The 17,860-nt window shown below is 46.1% G+C and overlaps 1 pseudogene; it reads right to left on the reverse strand.

The window, feature by feature from the left end:
- Positions 1 to 13,588: 13,588 nt before the first annotated feature.
- Positions 13,589 to 13,644, reverse strand: LOC133394132 (U6atac minor spliceosomal RNA; annotated as a pseudogene).
- Positions 13,645 to 17,860: the final 4,216 nt, after the last annotated feature.

Here is a 17,860-nt window from a genome sequence, read left to right on the forward strand (position 1 = left end):
AATGTAAAATTACCCTTCTCAGCCTAAGTTTTCCAATCCTCGAACGTTACTTTTAATCAACACAACTAAGGCAAAACCTCATCGGATCACACATCCCGAGCAAATGCGTCTCCAATGGCACCGAAAGGCAACTAGGCACGACAAAAAACCCTGCCACAAATCTCCTTGGCAGGCATCATCTATGTGTCCGATTGTCGGGGTAACTAGAGGACTGGAGCAATAGTAATTACAGCAAAAAACACAGGATGGGGTAAGGATCCAACCAACAACCAAACAACCAGACTAACCTATCATGGCCCGCACCGAAAGCCGACCGTATAATTTATTAATTACAGTGTCGGATGAAATCTTACGCGAGGACTTTTCAAGCCCTGAGATCTCCAGGAAAAAGGGAGCACCAGTACTAATCATAGGGAAAGGACTATCGCTCTTTTGCAGAATTTGCTTGCTAATATTAATGAGACTCTTTTTCCAGTGTGTCAGATTGAAGCTGTCAAGAGGGTGGCGAAACAAAAAGTCGATCCTAATACAATTGTATCATATTTTATAAGTTCAGTTCAGTGGTTCTCTCTCAACACCCACTAGCGATGCCGAACCTTTCAGCTGGTTACTTGTTATCTTGTTATGCCTTCCCTTACAGCAGCTCCCCACAAGCACACACTTACAAGATTGAATTTTAACCCTGCCGAAAACTTATCATGTTACTGTTTGCGGGATGTTTAAAAGTTTGATACCGAAACCTGGTAGCGGCAAAGATCTTTTCTCACACAAAGTAGAGGGCGTAAGTAGACGCCCCGGTAGCTATCGCCAAACCCATCGTTGGTGCTATCGATACTCTTGTGTGTTATGCCACCACGGGCCAGCCGCGAGGAAGTAAACTCTAACAAGAAGCTGCCGTGTAAGTTAGCTGCATGTTACGGAGGAGCATGGAAATGAAGTTTCGGTGAAGTGTAGTTTCGCCGGCTAACTTTGAGTTTGCAGGTGATACATGAGAAGGAATCTTGAAACTATTGTAGGTAACGAAAAGCGCAGGCTTTCAGGTATCTCTTGGTTGTAATTTGGTATTTTAATATTTTACACACTTTTGTTTGTTTTTCCGCTAAAATAGAAAGTTCCAGTCCACGTGTGTCCTGTGTTAAAAAGCTCTTCTGTAAAGTACTCTTCAGACGACTCACTGGCGCCAACGTCCTCCGTCCTCAGTACAGCCATAAAAACCGCTTGCTTGGGAAAAGAAAGAACTTTGCCATCGGTTATTTCCAATCAAGGGAAATTCGTTCAGTTCGATTTATGGCCCACTTTTCTGGGGCCAACTAGGAAGCGCGTAGCTGGCAACTGCTTTGCGGCGCTGTCCTCCGCTGCTGCTGCTGGTTATGAAGTAACCGTTGACAGGCAGCTGCATTTGGGGTAATTAGTAATAGTAGTAGTTGATTGGGGGTAGTGAATTGGGTCATGATAAGCGATTGGACATCGCCGACATGCATATTGGATTACGAAGAGGGGATGTACATAGTCACAGTTACAAATTTAGCTCTAGTGATATAGACGAAACGTGAACGGCGCTGAGTGTGAAGTGCGCTTGGTAGTGTTTGACGAATTCCATAAAAAAAGGATAATAGCTTTCGATGAAACCCATAACATCGGCCCCATGACGCTAAGGGTCGCGAGACGCAATCGATTGACTACCATGTGGAGTAATCGGAGAGCACGAGTACATGATTACTTTATCGTTTCGACGAACTGCACGCGTTGCTCGTGTCTTCGTGCTTGCGTGTATACAATTTCTTCAGAAAACCAAGGCGCCTCACAAAATTGCCTCAAACCTATTCCCAGTACGATTTTGCAGGATCCGATTTGTTCCAAACGAAAATAGGAACGGAACGATGACACGCGTACCGAAGAGTGTGCCCGTCGTCATAGCCCCGAGAAGTACCTGGGATTGATACATACCGCGCGACTGTCGTTCAGTACGGTTGCGTATGGGACTTGACATTGCCGTCAGATCAAAGACGTCGCCCAGATGGACCACACACTAGTGTCAGCTTTTCGTTTCTTTTTGTCGCCTCCGAGTTCTCTCCTCCTGCGGGGCCCAGAAATAGGAGGCCAGAAGGTAATGCGCCGCCGGAACCAAACCCGGTAGCTCCAGCCCAGTGCAGAGTGAAGCTGAAACGAATCGGTAACAGCGTTTGAGGGGAGATACAGAAAGACTAATTTTAACCATCCTGAGCTGCGATCGTTCACGCCCTACTCACTAGCGCACAGCAACTGGCGCCTTCAGTTTCACGGGGGATCTCCTGAGCGAGAGCGTGTTCCTGAAGCCTCCCTTTCAGAGCCAGCCTCTTCTAATTACCACACCAGCCCGAACTTTGACCTCGACTTTGACGGAGTAGAATGATTTGTTTCGCAGCTAATTACCTGCTGCCGCCGGGCGACCAGCTGCAAGATCTCCGTCCCGGGGCGTGTTTTTTTTTGATTGACTTCCAGGGACACGACTCCACGCAGCCATCAAAGTGAAGTAACGCACCTCGAGAACCTCGAGTCGATACAGTGCAGTGAAGGGGTTTTCGGAGACGGGAAAGGCAAATTATGCGCGGCACTTTGTATAAATAGCGCAGAAAATATGTTTGCCACCGCGCACGGGCCGGTACGCCCGTTTGATGTCGACGAGTGTAACGCTGCACAGGGCTGTGACTTTCACGGGTTCACCAAGTTCCGAGGAGCGACACCGTCGAACTAATTGGTTGTGGCATGGGTGCGCGGCATAAGACTCACTCCGTAGTTGTAGGGCGTGTAGAGTGAGAAGGGAGAGCGAAACAAAAAAAAACAGAAGCACGTGCGTGTGTGTGTGCGCGAAATGGGCCGGCATAGATCACTCATCACCACTATGCCACCCGTTGATAATTGGTTCGGGGTAGAAGACTGGCTCTGGGTCTGGGTCTGGGAGACTATTTTTGGAAAACCCCCCTCAGTTCGTCTCGGTTCTTGCGCGTGCATACGCGTGGAACGGAAGCGCATCGAGCGTGGAAGTTGGCGACAATAAATTTGAAAGTTTTGGCAAAATTTTTGCACCAAGCGAATGGAATGCAGGCAAATCGAGGGATCGAGAAGGGAAGGTTTTGGTGAATTTTGATGGCTATCCCTTTTAGTTGGCTCGGAATGTCTGTAGGGGAAAGACTAAAATGTTGCATTCCACAGTAAACACACAGTGGGAAGAACGATGTGTGTGTGGTCTTTGGTATTTTCAGACGAAGATGCAGTTTTTAGTGAGATATGGCATTACAAAATGACTCAGACGGCAGGCACATTGTGATACAAAGCAATAAAAATCTTTATGAAGGCTTAGCATCTTGGTAATTAAAGATACTGACAGTGAGATATTCAGGAGTTGTTCAGCTTCAACATAGGCGTTTAATGCGTTCCGAAGACATCCACGTAACTCGAACATCCACGTGAGTCGTATATTGCCAAATATTCTCCAAATCTGCATATTTCGAGAACCGCTCGTAATGCTAGAAGGTTTCATTCCAGTTCCCCGGGAGCGTATCGTAATTTAAGGATGATCCTCTTCTACCAATCCTTACTAGCTAAAATCCTTTTATTTGATGAGGCTTCAGGAAGGTTTCCTCGCTATCTCCTTGCAAGCGTTGCGTAATTCAAGGATGATCCTAGTCTACAAATCCTTACTAGCTAAAATACTTTTGTCTGATAAGGTTTCAGGAAGGTCTCCTTGCGAGCGTTACTTAATTTAGGGATAATCCCCTTCTGCGAATTCTTGTTAGCTAAAGACCTTTAGTTTGATGAGGCTTTAATCTCATAAACGTCCCGACTAGTTTTTGGGAACGCTACCAAACCAAGTCTCTCCTGCTGCACCAAAAGTTTCCCAATTTACGGGTAATAATAATAAATTGTAAACATAAACTTGACTTGTCCGCACACTTCACTGCATCACCACAGGAGTGTTCTTCAAAAGTTTCTAATCCATTTCCAATGCGCTCCGATCGTCCTTACGTACATCATCACACGCACGGACCGTTGCGGTAATTCCCCCGGGGAAAATTCGAGAGAGACACTCAGATCGACACTCCGTGCCGTATCGATTGCACCCGTTTGTCTGGAGCCTCGAAAACTTTACCTCCATCCAACTGGCACAACCGGCACAAGCGGTAACTAAATCGAACCCATTGTACTCTGATTTACTGCAATTACTTACTGCTCCGGGGGTGCCATTAATCGAACGAGCTGCGGTGAAACACTCACCGCCGACTAACTTACCAATAAACGGGGAGGGAAGCTTTTAGCGGTCCCGGCGTAAATTTGGCGTAAACCACTTTGCGCATCAGCTGCATCAGTGTAAGTGTTGGAATGTTCGTGTCCGAGCAGGGGGGGATTTTCTCCATTGCTTTTCTTCCTACCTTTGTCGCATTCTACTTCGTGCGTCCATCTCCGTGACATCGTGTGTCCCATCTGCAACTGCAGCCATTTGGCGATCGAAATGGGGAAAGTTTTTCTTACAATGCTCTGTCACCCTTCCCCGTCCCCCCATTACACAACCTTACGTGTCGCGTAACGTGAAGGACGCACCGGATGTGGTGGGTCTCACCCAACTGGCGACTTGCGGACTTTGGCGAGAGTTGCGTTTCCGGTTTTGGTAGGTCAAAACGTGTGCCAACGGTGGGGGGCTCGGGCAGCTGAAAAAGGTGACATGTTGGTCGGTGTTTGAGTTTGAGCAAAGTACATTGTACTACTTACTGATGTGGTGAGTTTTGTTTTAAAAAGAGGTTTAGAGTGTTCTCAATTTTATCTTTTTGGGTTGACGTAATGTAGAAAATTCCGAGCAGTTGCTGTAGCAATGCGTACGCAGGATGAAGTACAATGTTCCGTTCCGCATATGGGAACGTAATACCTTAGTAAAACGGTACAGCTGCGGAGTCCACCAAAAGCCAAAACATCACGTAACTGAGGCAAAGTTGACTTAAACTTCACCCGTGAATGGGACGGAGTTCAACACGGGCTGACGAAACGATAAAGCTCTTGCCGGTGCAGCACCGACATTGAAGCTAGTTATCTGTCGCAGGTCAGTGCTGCAGGTTGGACCATGGAGCCCCGGTTACTCTTAACATTGTTTCTGTGCCTGGTCGTCCGCGGATGGTTGGATAATCCGGCACAACACAGTGCCGTAGCAGAATCAGTGCACCCACGGGAGATTCACTTGAAGTTGGCAAAAACTCCGCAAACATTCGCGCCGAAAAAGAGTAAAGGATTTCTGTTCACTACGGAGCATCCCGAATCCAAAGAGCGGCCACCCTGTGGTGAGTGTGTTTTTCGCGTCGTATGTAAAGGCTCCAAGTGTGCGAAGGCATGTAAATATTGTGAAAAACATCCAGAAACAGGAGTGAAGGTAAACTTCGATTTTGATAGCGTGTCTGGCAGTGATTCCGACGAAGAAGATCATGACTATTGGGAAAAGGAACACAAACCTACAGGTGGCCCTAGACATCACGAAGCGGTGACAAAGTCGAGCAAACCTTCTAAAACGGAACACAGACAGACACTCAAGGACAGTGACGAAACAGTGACCAAATCGAACGCTCTTACTAAAACGGAACACAAACCGACCGCTGCTCCCAAGCAACACGAAACGGTGACAGCGGTGGACAAGCATATGGGACCGTTCCGGAAGTGGATTCACTCACGGAGAGAGTTTCGTAAAAAGAAAATGGAAGAACGAAATGAGCCTAAACACGAAACAACTGTCAAACCAGCCGACCCTAAGAAGACTCATGAAACAGAAAATTCGAAATTAAAACACGACAAAACAACACCGACCGACAAAATGACGACAGCAACAACGATGAAAGAGAAAGAAGCGCCGCTCGATAAAACGAATGTGTTTAGTGTGGCAAAGAAGGAGGAAATGAAACATGAAAAGTCAAACACGATAGTAAAAGACGATAAAAAATCGAGTGAAAACAAGTCGTTGGAAAAGTTAAATATTATAAAACTTCTTGACAAAGTCGTAAAAGATAAGGATCATCATGATAGTGACAAACATGAAGGGGACAAAGACAAGAACAAAGAACATGACACTAAAGTAAGCAACAAAATCGAAAAACATATAGAGAAACATACAAAGGAACATGACAATAATAGTAAAGCTAATGAGGTTGATGAAATAGAATGGGATCCGGTACTGCAAGCCAAGATAGACGAGGAAGTAAAGCATGACACATGGCCGTACGTGATCGGCAAGCTGCTGCAAACGGAAATAGAGAGTGCACATTACATGCTCACGAACAAACCGGTGAAGAAAGTGCTGAAAAATATAAAGGACCGCTTTAAGCCCATTTTCATATCCGTTAGTAAGGCTTTGGCCGAAGTATTCGCTACCGATGCGGCCCAGGCAGAGAAATCGCTGCAAAGCCTGCCAGCAACGACAGTAGCGCCGCCAGCGCCTACTAAGCTCACTAGCAAAGCGACGCACCTGTCAAAAGGGGCAGCTGTCAAAGCGAATGCGGACCGGAGGCGCATCAGGCACCGGCAGCGGACGAGACCGGGGGCGGCAGGGCACGGCAATAAGCTCAACGAGCTGGAATCGCACGGTGCAAAGTCAGGGGAAGTGGTGCAAAATGAAGAATTGCACCCAGTGACACGGTGCAGCTGCAAACGTGTACGTCCGCGTAGAATTGATGCCCCGCGGGCACGAGGCCATCGACTTCGTGCTCATCGCCACTTGGATGGTGCGTAAGGGAAGCGAAAGAGGGAAATGGAGACGGAATAAGCTCTGATAATTGTCAAATAGCCAGCGGCAAACGACGGCCAAGGGGGGCCCCGAGCATGCGACCGTCGTTTGGCTGTGGGAACCGTTTCAAATGTTTTGTAAATAAACCGTGCCGTGGACGTGCCTGCCGTTGTCCCACGTCGTGTTTTGCGAGCAGCGACGAAATGTTTGTTGTACAAACAGTCCGCCCGTTGCAGGCGCCTCAGGTAGTGCACTAGAAGGTAGTGCAGAATTACAACTGTTAGTAGTTAGTAGGTGAAAGAGAATTGTAAATGTCTTTCGGTGGAAGTGTGGTCGTCGCTAGGCTACATGCTATGGATAAAATAAAGATGTTATGCGTTTTGTTATGTACAAATTGGTTTAAGCTCATGTTGGAAACGTTGCGAGATCGTTACTTTGAGGTAATCCCATAAGGGACGAAGCGCCAGGATTTTGCAGCTTTTGAAATATCAAAGGGCACGAAAGAAAACGTATATTTGTTTGTAATGTTCCGTTTTGCAAAAAGCGCTGGCTTCGTTCGCTTGCCATGACCGAAATGAGTCGCTTTAATTAAAACAATCAAAATAGTTTTGCAACCAACCACCAACCAACGAACGCCGCTGTAGTCATCGTCACCGTGCGCAGGTTTAAACAAAACCACTGCCAAAAAATATGTTGTTTGTCTTTGAGCCGCACAATTGTTGTGCGCTCGGCGGCTCGGCCCGACCCCCAAACACAAGCGCGGGCGAACCGGCGAACCCGCAGGAATGCTGATAGTGAGAAAAGTTTTGCCATATGTGCTTGCAAAATTGTATCCATTCGGTTTCGCGTTCCATCGCCCCATCGCACGGCGAGATGCCTGTAAAACGCAGATTTCTGGTTACACGAATAAGCAGTGCCGATGTCGCTGTTGTTGTTGTTGTTGCTGTTGTTGGGTGGTTGGGTGGGTTTGCTGGAACAATTTTCACGTGTGCCCTGGAAGGCCGGAGTTTGTTGTGGCGGTTCCAGACCGAGCTATATATGCACGTGGTATGGGTGCTGCACCTGGCTGTGCGGTTTGCAATACCCAAAGGACCATGGATTGCCTGGAATGGAGGGAAAAATGTAGCAGAAAGCGTCTCTCTTATGCATATTTATGCGGTAAGGTTAGGTTGTTTTGGTGGGCGAAGTAATGCACCGAGCTGTGTGTTTGCTACCGTGCTGCGTTGCGTTGGCCAGTTGTGTACTCACGATGAACTCAGCATTGGCGTAAACGGGACTACCTTTACATCCAGTGGTGCCTGCATATGTTTTGAGATTTTGGTTTGCAGCGTGTTTGTTTTGTAAAGGGGTTTCGGGTGCAACAGAAATGCTCTTCGTTGTGGTATAGTTTTTGTGCGATCGAAACTGCTCGTTAATATGTTATAACTTGAATTGTTGTCTTTGTTGATAGATAGATTGATGTGGATACGAGTCGAGATTTAGATTGCATTGTATATAGATGTTATGATTGTTGTTACATGTTATAGGAGAACTGAAAGGATTGGTACACAAGATACTTTTTGGAGGCGTTATTGTTGAGTAACAGTTCGGATCGTAAAACCAGCTGAGGTTTATTTTGTTATTATGCAAGGATCACTCTATCTCCTCTATTTCAGCGTCTGCTCGACATTTTTGGATTAAGTAATTTTAATTACAACTTGATAAAAAGGGGTCAACAACCGAGACACGCTGCTTTAACATATTTTCCCATATCTAAGTACAAAAATCAGTAAAAACGATAAAAAAATGTAAGACGCTATTTGAATTACCGTTATGTACTTATATAAAATATATTGATTGGAATCTTAGTTCTTTTCTGTATTAACTAGATGAGACATCTCGATTCTCATTGTAACAAAATATCAAACTTCTGTAGAAATTGTAATAAACGGGCGACTTTACTAAACTGTAATAAACGAAATCCTTTCCAGAATTGAAAAGATCAATAGCTAGTATATCGAAATTGATATTAAAATTGTTGGAGAGTAAAATAGAACTAAAAAAACTACCCCAGATTACTTCAAGAACTGTTTCTTCACAAACTCCATTAGATACATGATCTTCAGTACGCCATTGCACCGCAACCAAAATCATTCCATTCTGAATGATCTCGTTCTACTTCCTGCCGAATTGTGTTCACCTTTGGCGCACCAGACTTTTCCAGCTGAAACCTCACACAATCTACACGATCGCCTGTGTAACGGCATCACATCGCTGGCTACCACCAGCCAGCCGCTCCCCAAAAACCGCCTTTCGGAAGAGATCGGAACGATCGTTACCGCGTGCATGGCAACCGACCAGCGACACGATGTAGCGATCATATTCGATCCGATAATTCGCCACCAGCTCCCACCGCAACGGATTGGAATTTTAAATGAATTCCTCCAGCGTATACCCCCGCTCGAGCTCACGTTCGCGAGCGGCCCTGCGCCACGAGCACACCGCACACACTGTCCCGGATTGGTGCTCGGTGCGATCTTCCTGCGCAATTTATGTCCGTACTCGAAATTTATCAGTTCGTGCATTCGTGTATTTGCTCAGGGCTCCCTCTCTGCTTCCAGCCCACCGACCCGATGTGCTGAAGTCATGCTTTTTTCGTGGTGCAGTCCTCCCGGAAAGAAGATGCGCGCGCATTTTGCGCGCGCGCGAGGTTGCGGAAAGACAGCGAACAGCGGTGTACTGCTGGTTCGCTTATATCTTAATCTCGACCTATCGCGTTATGCATCGTTCGGGACGGAGGTGATGCTGGAGCTGGGAGAGAGAGCATCTTTTCTTCCTGTTCGACGACACGGGCTGGTACGCTGTACCGGAAAGCGACGAAACAGAGCATCGCCACACCGCCGCACAAGATATGGCCAGATTTGTGCATTATCATTATCGATCGATTTCGATCGACATTATGTTTTCGTTTCTCTTTGGCTGTTTTTTTTGTTGTTGTAGTTGTTTTTCTTGCGTTTTTGTGTGGGTTAAAGTGAGGGCGAAGCGAGGCGGCTAATAGCTTTCCTCATTGCAGGCGCGCGATCGAGTGCAAAATCGACAGAAGGTCTCCGGCGTTGGTACCGGAGCAACGCAAGCTATGGCTATCGATTACGAGTTTCGAGTTTTGTCCATTTATGCGAGCACGACCCGTGGGTTTCGAATGCCGCCGAAGAACCGTGGGTAAACTGAGCCGAAGAGGTGGAATTATGCTTCTGCCAATGCTGCTGCTGCTGTTGACGTTGTTACCGTGCTGCTGCTGCTCCTCCGGTGCCTGTCATCGGCGAGCCTCCGACGAACCAAGGAACCGGGAACGACCACCTTGTTTTCAGCACGCCGTGCAGTTGAACTTAATCACGATCGCGGAGAGCTTCACTTATTATTAGCTATTATGTGTAGGGATGAAGGCTTTTTTTTGGGCCGTGTTCACCAAAAGGTTTAATGTTGGTTTAATGCAACCGTTAAAACCTGAACCTTCAGAGAGACTTCAAACTACGGGGAGGAATTGTAAATCGATGTTGAGTGTACAATTAATGCTTAAAGTTAACAAGAACATTTACAGATCATTGTGGCCACCCTTGCCTTGACATCTCGTGATGTCGTAATGTTAGGAAACGAACTCCATAAAATTGGGATACATGATTGTTTTGAAGATAAAAGCTAATGGATATTAAGCTCTTCCCCGAGCATTCCTTTCATATGAAACCGTCTCCTTAAAATGCCTTACTTATGCGACCTGGCATATCTTCTATCTCCAATAATTCGCCTTCGCCCCCCACCTTCACCCCAAAACAGTGGAGTCGAAATAGGCTTTCCGTTGGATCGTGATTTTCTGCTCTGACCTAAGCTTAGGGCCTAATTTATGAGACATACGGAGCGGTTCCTATTCCAGCCGGCAGAGCCTCCCGGAACAAGGTCACGGGAAGGATTTGTGCATGAGAGTGCACAACCAAAAATGGGCAACCTATTGAATTGTTTGTGTGGTTGGATCCGGTCGGCAGAACTGGGTGATCTCCACAAAGGCGTGCGGATTTTGTGCATTGCGCTTGTCGAGGCTTAGGTATTGATGAATGGCATCATTGTGGTGCTGTGCTGAGGAGAAAACTAAACAAACAATAATTTATGTCGCTTTAATTTAGGGAAAAGTCGATACGAAATAGTGTCTTACAGCTCCGAATCGATTAGTTACACACACAGGCTGAATGGACCACTACTTTCCCGAGTTTGTCGAAGTTGATGACTCATTTTGGGGGCGAAACTTAGCCAATCGTTCACATCGCATCGCAGAACCCCTTCTGTGTCTGTCCACATCAATTAAATGTGCTCAGATGAGCGAGTCCCTCAGCGCCTCCCTTTCGCCTTCCTTGCCGGCTTGACACTGGCTTCGATACGCGTTCCAGTTGCATGTTCGTTGACAAGCTGACGTCTGCTTCCACCACTCCTCGCGTAGCACAAAAAAAAACTGACGTGGCAAGTACAGAGGGCGAAGGATCCTTCCAATAATCTGATTACATTAATCTTCTTCATTTTGGCTCTCATCGGTTTTATGTAGACTCACACATACACACACAAACACAGACTGTGTGTGTGTTTTTTCGTTCAATTTTCTTTTGTTTCTTCCCGCATTATGCAGCAGCATCCTTCCCGCAGCTCAAGGACGTTTCGGGTACGGGGAAAGCCTTGCGATTGCGCGGCGGGGGAAAGATGATGAGTAGCGCACAATGTCCAGAACATCCGCTTCCTACCCCGTGTTTGGCGTGCTATTTGCCAACAATGGACTGTGTGGAGCGATTTTTCTTCTTCGCTTTTCGGCCTTCGTCCCGATCCAAAGTGTCCCTTACGTTCTGTTCTGTGCCTTCGCCCCGGGGGCACACCAACTGCAATGGTTCCGAATCCGATTAAATGAATTGACAAAAGACAGGCTCAACCGTTCCGGGGGAAAAACAAAAGTCATGCACCAGTGTGTTTATGGATCCCGGAAAATAGGGAAAAAGGGCTCACGAAGAAGGACACACAGACACAGCGGACTGCGCTGTCTGGTTGGGGGAAATTTTTTTTGCGGCCGTTGTTGTACAGTATACTACCACTTCCGGGGCGAGTTTGTCACTCAAGAATCGTAGAATTTGGCGCTAGAAACGGCTCAATGGTAAATGATGCGCTCGGTCAGGGAAAGAGTGAGGCGCACAAAAAGATATTTAATTTTGGATCCCACAACTGTTGTCATGGTTTGCTGCTTGAATTAATTCCATCCCAGCGCGTCGTCTCCATCGATGACGTGCGGCGGAAGTGACGTTTTGGTTTTTGCAAACCAAACACCCAGTGCCTGGCCATCACTTTCTCCCCCCATCGTTTGATTGTTTGCTTGAGCAAAACATTAATATCATTATCATCGTTGAGTGAATCAATCCAGCAGCAGCAGCAGTGGCAGTGGGATGGGATATTGGGCGTCACACTTTTTGGAGCGTCACGGGCAAAACAGGAACGGGAAAGCCGATACTACCGTCAGAAGATGATGGCACAAGCACTCCCGTCGATGGGACTAATGAAGTGGATTTTCAGCCGGCGAAGAAGCTACCGTCGTGGAAGATCACGCCCGGCAAACGGATAACGGCCAAAGTTTTCGTGCCGGAATAATGGTGCGATGATAATCCGCTCTGGCTGTGTGTGGTTGTCTCTTTGCTACGGATAAGTGGGTTTATCGATGCTACCGCGTACCGAGTGGGTGCGGGATTTCAAATGCCGCATTAAGGATACGGCGAGGGTGGTCCTCATTATCGTAAGTACGCGGCGCGGCGAATGTCATTTGTACCGTGGCGTATCGTTTTGAAGCGTGTAGCGACATTTTATTGTCACTGCGTAAAACGTTGATGGTGCGTATCAATCCCCGCCCGATGCGTTGCGCCAATGGAAAACAATCGAAAGGATTATCATGTGGTTGGAGATTGGGGAGAAGCAAATTGTGTCGGTTTTATTTTTGAGCAGCAGTGAATGAGCAGTCGATTAGTAATCCTCGTAATACTTATAAAATATGTATAAAACATTAATTAATTTCTAGTACATTGATTGCTGATGTATCAAAATTCCAATTTTAGATCTCAGAATATCTAAAATCTGCTTTTATCGCAATTTTCAGAGAATTTTTGTGTTTTTTTTCTTGAATTCCTGGAACTGTACTGTGATCGTTCCGGTAGTACAAATCTCGAATTTTAATAAATGATGAGTTCTAAGGTCGTTATTAGATCATTATTATTTTATTATTACTAGTTAAAATGGCCCGGTTAGAGGGCTTCGCAACATTGATTATGGGACATATGAGAATTGCACTTTTTGAATGCTTTTGATTAACTTTGTATGCTTATAGTATTTACAACATACATTGCAGTATACACACAACCATGATTTCTTAATTTTCTATTATTTAAAATTCTATAAGTTAAATTGAGGATGGTGTACCTCTTGGAATAAATAATTTATTCATCGAAATTCACATTGCTGCCATATATAACTCTCGCCGATAAGGAGCAGCGATTCTGCGAACTCTTTCCGCTCTTCAGCATCTTGAACAGTCTGGGCTTTCTGCACACGCATTTTTGGCCGCAAACGCAATACCCTAAATTGGCATCACAGCATGCTCTGCCGGATACACTGCTGCAAAACCTAGACGTTGGTATCTGTCGGAAGTCACCACATAGCAGCACCATCTTATCACCGAACGTTTGCCGATTTCCCATAACGTCCTGCAAGGCGTGATCGAGGGCGCGAGTTTCAAGAGCATAGCGGCTACTCATGGATGTCTCGTTCCATACGATCAGTGTTGGTGCCCACTGATCTCAGGGTATGTGTTCCATCCTTGTCAAGGGGGTGTGCTAACCTGCTCTACTTTCAAATGACACAACCAAACGATCAGTGAAGCCTGTTGCATCAATTCAGCCTGTGCTGACTGTACACGGATGTTACAGGAACTGTTAGCGTCCAGGTTGAGCGATAGCTTGAATTTAGAGTGTAGCGTACGTCACCAGGTCAGCAGCAGAGCAGCAATTCAACTCAAAGCCACTGCTATTGCAATGTTCAATCGACGCCGCGTGTACGCAAGATTAGTTTTGAGCAGAAACGGCTACCCGGTGCCACCAGGTTCATCAAAAATAGATTGTTCTGTCAAACCGTAGCTATCCATCCACTGCTGCAGTAACTATATCATACACCGTTCGTTGTTCATTCGGGTCACGTTTGCTAATATGTTGTTCATCACATCGATAGCATAAGAGTGCTCCCATAAGGCTCCGCATATCGATAGCATAAGGCAGATTTTAGCAGGTCTGGTCGTATTTGCACAAAGTCGGTTAACTGCGGAAACATCGTCAGCGTCTTCTGCGGCGTCATTTCGCGCAGGTGCTGATCAATGAGTCGCAGCGCTTTGAGGAGCTTGACAGCCCGCAGCTTCCGATTCTGCTCGGAGTCTTCAACGGAGTACCGGTCCATATTTTGCAGGTGAAAGTCTTCACAAACGTGGTTCACGTTTGCGTCCTACAATAAGAGAGGATTCTGGGACACTTCCTCAGACAATATAAGGGCAAATAGGTGACGCAGATAATTGAGCATTTTAAATCAGACTGCAACCTGTAGGGTCCTGGATATTTTGATGTCGTACTGCAGCAATCCGAACATCAACAGTACACCATGCAGCCAATAACGATATTAGTCTGGCAGTGGCGCACGATCTACTGGTTACCCGTACCATTATACCAGGGAAGCTGCTGCAATTAATTTTAAACTTACCTGGACTTATTTAATCTTTCTGCTATTTAGATTACTTCATACATATTACACAACTTCACATACTAATGGACGATATTCTTTTGACGAAAACATGGTTGTCGTTTTACGTCACACGCCTACATCGATGAATCGCTATGTCGGTGCAAAGTGTGCAAGAAAAACCAATACGGTATAAAAATCATCCAAGCTATCTGGACCTAACATCAACTCACTTACCAACATCGTCTCACTATAGAGTGAAAAAGTAACGCTCTATAGTGAGAGATTGAAAATGAGAACCTTTTTGTAAAATTTGTTATAGGATTTTATTATTTAAAATTGTCCGCCAAAATGGCTTAACAAAGTGTGTACTTAATGCTAGTTGACGAGAGGAAATAAGGTGGACGGGTACAGATTACAAAGACTGGAGTGAGGAAAAATCACGAAGACGTGAACGGAAACGGGACACTGGGACATTGAAGTCAAATAATTGATAAAAGTTGTTGAAAGCCGATAGAGCTCGGAGAAATGGATCGTTCGAACCGTAGCGGGTCTGGCGGGATGGGATGGATAGGGGAGGTCTGTCACGAAGGCGACGAGAGGGCGCATAGAGAGGAATGGCGGATGAGTGGGATGGGACGTCAAGTTCATTTAACAGGAGAGCTGAGATGAAACTTGCACGGATGTGGGAATGTCTATTTTTGATGGGGAGTAACCTAAGAAGGCGACAGTGGATAGGATATGAGGGAAGGGATTGATGAGAACCTGGAAGGAAGCGTCGAACAGCTACTCGAGTGATCTTACGCTGGACACTCTCCAGCCTGGCCATCGCTGTCGAGCCTGGAGGAGACCAAACAACGGCGGCGTATTCCAGGATGGGTCGCACCTAGCAGCAGTACAGAGACTTCAAGCATAGGGGATCGTGGATATCAGAAGCGAGTCTTATAATGAGTCCCAATGACTTGTTGGCCTTGTTGATGACATGGTCAACATGTGTATTAAAGGACAGCTTCTCGTCCAGCCACACACCCAGATCCTTTACCGACGATACTCGACGTATGACAGTACCACATAGGGAGTAGCTGAACGGAATCAACGCAGATCTGGTAAACGAAATAACGCAAAACTTATTAGGACAAAGGTGTCCAGTTGCAGATCGGATGTAGCTTCAGAAGCTATTCCAGAACCGATAAGAGTTTAGGGTCAATTTTAGTGTCAGTATGGGATCTGTTAGATGGATTCTTTATATAAGTTTCAGAAACTTTGTGGTTTCGTGATCAGTTCCAAGATCGATTTGTGGTTAGGACCAGTTCGAGCTCCGAAATAGGTTCAAAGCCTGTTCTTGGGCCGGTATGGGCTTAAGATCTGTTCCATGTTCAATATTGAATCAGCGTAAGTTCCAGGGCCGGTAAGAGCTCAGGATCGTTGCTACTATCGCTGTTTCAGAATTGACAAATTGGACAAATAAAATCTCTCTCTTTCTTTATCTCTCCCTTTCTCATTATCTCTTCCTCCTTCTCCTTCTTGCCACAGATAGTTAGCTTCGTGTTGGAATAGTTTAACTACTAACAGTTGCAAGTTGCATTTGTTTCCGGTAGATGGTGCTATTGTTCCAACAATACGATACAGTTCGTCAAAGTACACAAGAAAATTTTAAAATGGACTTCCTACTGAAACAGCATTGCATCTGATGGCACCTGGTCTGCAAAAAGTTAGGTTTAATCAACTTTTGTTCAATTTCTTTAATTTAATAACTCTCGTACCAAAAACAACTCTGCTAAAAGATACTAAAAAGCATTTCAATGACCTTCAGTTCGGGCATTTCCATAAAATTGCCCTTCGACTTCGGGCAACCTGTCTCACCCGGTATGACCACTTACGCCACGAGTTGATTTGCTTTCCAATTAACTCGACAGAAACAATTCCAAAAACTATTTCCCAAAAATCGGGCTGAAATTTTTCGACAGCGAAAACTTTCGCATCGCCCTTTTTTGGCAAGAAATCGGATAGAAAAAAAAGCTCCAAATCGTTACAAAACTGTCAGCCTCAGTCAACTCACCCCAAAACTAGGAGGGCAGCTAGGAAAGTTGAAATGATATTTCTAGCCGTTTCACTCCAGTTACTACCAGGGGTTTGGGGCGCTTCGGAAATCGAACAGTTACAGCATTCCTCGAAACCGGAGACCTAATTCGCAAAGTTTATTATTTTAATGCCACACACTCCTGACAAGCGGCACAGTTCTGGCCCGTACTCTGTAAGGGCAGGCTAACTTGTTCCGCCGTAAGTTTAGTTTTGGCCCGGTCGTGGCCCGCGACGCCAACGCCCGGAGGTGGAAAGTTCACAGAAATAGGTTTCGGTTCTTGTTTGTTGGCTGGGCAGCTGTCCGGGGCCTGTAACGGCTCAATCAAAATTGCTGATCTAGAATCGACCTGGGAAGAGAGGGGGAGGGGAATGGGCATATAGGAATGGAAGTATACAAGCAACAAAGCAAAAAAAAAGCAAACACAAAAAATGTAAAACAAAACTTGAACAAAACTGAACACTTCATGCATGAGGTACCACCATCGGGGGGCTGCAGTTTATAGCGACCATGTGTGTTCACTTTTTCTGTTCTGTTGTAGCTAGTTTAGGTTGAGGTCTTTTCCTCTCTCTCGTCCCCTCACCACTTTCCACTGTTGTTGTGAAAAATCCTTTACACCTGGAACATGTCGAAATTTGGTACATCAGGTTTTAAAAATTCCATCCAAAAACGAAGTGGAGGGAATAGGTCGACCTGTGAAATGAGATTTCGGTCGATTCGTTTCACCTAACACACACACACATACAAACACACACACACGATAAAGAATGCACGAGTGTGCAGCGGCAGCGGTGAAACATTGAGCGCACATCGAGCTTTTGCGCCATGTGCCACAATTTGCATGACGATGGACACACGATGGGTCGAGGCTTTTTTCCATAACTTTGCCGTTACCTCGGGAAAAATCTCGGTGGAGCCGGCTGAAGGGGGAGAGTTTTTGAGTGCTCCTTTTCTCCCCATGCCCCCCCCCCCGGTTTGCCACAACACACGTCGACCGGAAATCGACTTCTTTCGAGCTCGGTGCACACGGTACCTACGCCCAGGACCCGTGCATAAATGGGGGCTTCCGTCTGGCGTCGTCTAGCGAGGCGCTCGTGTTTGCACAGTTAGCACGCCATGTTAATAATTTTCATATTTTATGAAAATGAAAAACAACCGGAGATTAGCTTTACACACCTTTTGCTTCAGCCCCGTCGATGGTCGACGAGAGCGGCAAACTTGCGAAACCGTTCCTTACAAGCCCCCGTGCTGTGGGGTCAGTGTGGCACCGAGCG

This window comes from Anopheles gambiae, chromosome 3 (assembly GCF_943734735.2).
Source record: "Anopheles gambiae chromosome 3, idAnoGambNW_F1_1, whole genome shotgun sequence".
In the NCBI taxonomy this organism is placed as follows: domain Eukaryota; kingdom Metazoa; phylum Arthropoda; class Insecta; order Diptera; family Culicidae; genus Anopheles; species Anopheles gambiae.